The following is a 3,834-nucleotide window of genomic DNA, read 5'->3' as shown; positions in this document are numbered from 1 at the left end:
ATCAAGGTACGTTACATTTTTGGTGAAGAGTCCTAGTCAGAAAACGCATTATAAGTGAAAAATTTTTTTTCGCGTTTTTTCTCCCAAGGGGGACCCTTGGGAAAAACGCAATTTCGCCAAAAATCCAAAACCAAATATACAGAAAGGCAAAGCTTTTTCACGCTAATCACGTAGTAATCTAACACAGGAGATTCAAATTAATTGATACCAACGGGAAAAATATATCTTTGTCCTTTTCTTAACGAATTATAACTGAAAATCCTTCTTCCCCTCGAAACTTACGATCTGTTCGTAAAAAAACTGTTCTCAAATTGACATTTCAATTTTTTTATGGCTCAAGTTCATCTGGGGTGTTACTAGGAAGCAAATAAAGTCACTACATGTGATATAATAAGTAGAGCTCTTGTTAATAAATAGAAAAACATATTATTTGTTGGTGGCAATATAGCTGCCACTGCCTTAAAGGGTTAAGTATTCGAAATTAGTAAATTTTCGATTAAAGCAGAAATTTGTACTTTATTTATATAGAGTCCCCTTCCAGCAGAGGAAGGGTCTAATACCATCATAAGAATCTTCATCGTTCCCAAAAACCTCTACATACAAATGTTCAAGCCGTTTCCTAGTCTATAAGGGCAGACAGAGAAAATTTATTCTTATGTATATAGATTTGGTTTTACGTAGTTTACGTCGAGCGGTCGTGTCATGTGCACAACCACCATGTTTTTTTATGAAACAAACATATCATGTAAAAACCGCAAAGAGCAAGTTGTATATTTGAAACTGGTTGATAGACTTTTACTTACGCGTGTAGACTCTAAGGCATTACAAAAGACAAAAGATGTAAATCTTGGCAGCGGACAAAAAGCATATAAATTTCCTTCTCCAAAATGGCCAACTTTATTCAAATAGTTTTAAAAAGGTAAAGTTATGAAAATGTCAATATCTGGGTACACGGGTACCCTATCTGCCATTCACGTCTGTTTTTTGTTGGCCGCATAAGGGTTAAAATTGTTTTGCAATGTGTTTAAATGCTTTTGCCTATCTATCTACAAGACATGAAATTGATGCCAAGGCTAAAAATTAATGTTTTGTTTTAATCCAGTTTTGATAAACAATAAAGTTTGTTCCAAAATTGAGTGACGCGAGATGAGCGTGCGGCCGATTAATATGAATGAATTTTACTACTGGAGGATATAAACAACTAGCATTTGGCACCAATACATTACCAGTTTTCTACTTCCATGTCTAGTTGCTAAAGGGAGCAAATTCATTGCTGATAATAGAAATTGCTATGCCAATAGAAGAAATGTTGACCTGTTACTTTATATTTAATTTACTGAGTTTGTGGTAAAAGCTGTTATATTTAGTGATCACCAATCATCAAAGAAAGAGCATACAAATGTATACCAGTACAGTTTAACCTGTGTTTTAGTGTAATTATTCATTATTTTTATCATTCAATTTGGCGAATGTCTTAGACTGCCAAGAATAGGTATTTTCCCCTACCAGAATACCACTATGGTATTCTAGAAAGTGGGGCATAATGCCAAGAAACATGTTTGTCTAGAAAACTACTTTGATCTATCTTGAAACCTGTCAAAGTTATTAAGGAATCTTTATAAAAAATATTCAATTTTCACATCAACACACCATGAAAAGCGGCAAGAGGCGGCAAGCCAAACAGCCACCATCTGAAAGATTCGGTTTTAAGCTACCGAATGCACAATGTTTTGTTTTGTTCCGTCGTGTTCCACTATTGTTTTGAATCAACTTAAAATAGTCCTTAATGTACGTTTTTCAGTACAACTGTTACGTAAACAACTAAAAAGTGGCTAAAATGATTAGTTATTTATTGCATGGTTATAATCTCGACAAATGACAGCCATTCATCTTAAATGTGGCTGTTTCGTCTTGATGGAGATTGTTCTTCTTCTTCTTCTTCTTCTTCTTATTGGCATTACATCCCCACACTGGGACAGAGCCGCCTCGCAGCTTAGTGTTCGCTAAGCACTTCCACAGTTATTAACTACGAGGTTTCTAAGCCAGGTTACCATTTTTGCATTCGTATATCATTAGGCTAGCACGATGATGCTTTTATGCCCAGGGAAGTCGAGACAATTTCCAATCCGAAAATTGCCTAGACCGGCACCGGGAATCGAACCCAGCCACCCTCAGCATGGTCTTGCTTTGTAGCCGCGCGTCTTACCGCACGGCTAAGGAGGGCCCCTCAGATGGAGATTGTTACTATGCAAAAAATAACCAATCATGTTAGCCAATTTTTAATTGTTTACGTAACAGTTGTACTGAAAAACGTACATTAAGCACTATTTTAAGTTGATTCAAAACAATAGTGGAACACGACGGAACAAAACAAAACATTGTGCATTCGGTAGCTTAAAACCGAATCTTTCAGATGGTGGCTGTTTGGCTTGCCGCCTCTTGCCGCTTTTCATGGGTTGTTGATATGAAAATTGACTATTTTTTATAAAGATTCCTTAATAACTTTGACAGGTTTCAAGATAGATCAAAGTAGTCTTCTAGACAAACATGTTTTTTGTCATTATGCACAACTTTCTAGAATAAACCATAGTGGTAAAATCATTTTCAAAAAAGTTATGCTCAAAATATGATTTTTGGGGGTCATTCATATAAAACGTGCTCTTATTCGTTACAAAACCGTTTGTCCAATATGGTGTCTTCAGAAAAGATGTTCCAATTCACATGCTTTATAACATTGCAGAGGACAACCACTGCTTTTGTTTATCAGTGTATTTTTTTATTTCATACCGCCCTTCAAGGTGGATAGATCATTGATATTTTCTTATCAAAAGAAAGCCCAAGAAATATCCTTCAACTCTTCTGAAGACAACATGACTCTAAAATGTAGTTTTCAGGTCGAAAACTAAAAAACGCACGTTTTGGGGGCTTCTGAACCAGTGTGCGCTGCCGTCTGTAAAAAGAAATTACAGCATTGCTTCGGGAAACCATAAGAACGGTTAAATTGGCCCTGGTAATCCCAATACCTACTCCCAGTTGGGATACAAATGCATTGGTCACTGGTGAAAAACTGATGCCGACCATCGCGCGCAGTATTCGATTCCCGTGAATTAGGAAAGGGGTCCTGTGTTCGCAGGATGAGGCTACATCAAATTTGGCGGATTTGCAGCATATTGTCGCATGCACGCGATGGTAGAATGTCAAGATGCTTGCTTCAGCGCAAGTAGATTTAACTGGTGTGGTGGAAAGAAGGCCAGAAGCAGATCGGGCGTATTGATTGAATGTCGGCAACAGAATATCCGTTAGGTTGCTGAGGGCAAGGTAGGTAGGTGAGCTCCATACAGCAGTCTACTGTGCTCTATCGTTTGCCCTATGCAGAGTAGAAGGCCATGATGTTCACTCTGTGGGGCCGGGAGAGCTTTAGGACCAACCCGTGAGCAACTTGACGGCTCCAGTACATTGTCAGTGTACCCCGAAAAATTGGTTCAGGTGGTTCTGTCAAACTAACTTATATCGGGAGAATTTCTCGATTATGGCGTAAAAAGTTAAAGATAAACCTATTTTTTTATTATTGTTAATAACACAATTTCATTACTTATTAGTTATTTTGGTATAGGCTCGTATATACTCAAGCAATACGGGGCTGGGTGCTTAAAAATATAGATATCACTACAACGTGGTTTGTTGCTGGATTAATCGAAACAATTATTTATACACTCCAAATAATCTAAACGTTGTTTCCACCTGAATTTTCAGGTACATTTTACGTGCACACGTAGCTGCAAATGCTTCAGAAAATTCAGGTGAAACTTACGTGTCCGGTGAATTCTATCCAAA

Source organism: Armigeres subalbatus, chromosome 2 (genome assembly GCF_024139115.2).
Source record: "Armigeres subalbatus isolate Guangzhou_Male chromosome 2, GZ_Asu_2, whole genome shotgun sequence".
Lineage (NCBI taxonomy): Eukaryota > Metazoa > Arthropoda > Insecta > Diptera > Culicidae > Armigeres > Armigeres subalbatus.
Note: the sequence above shows the minus strand (reverse complement) of the source record.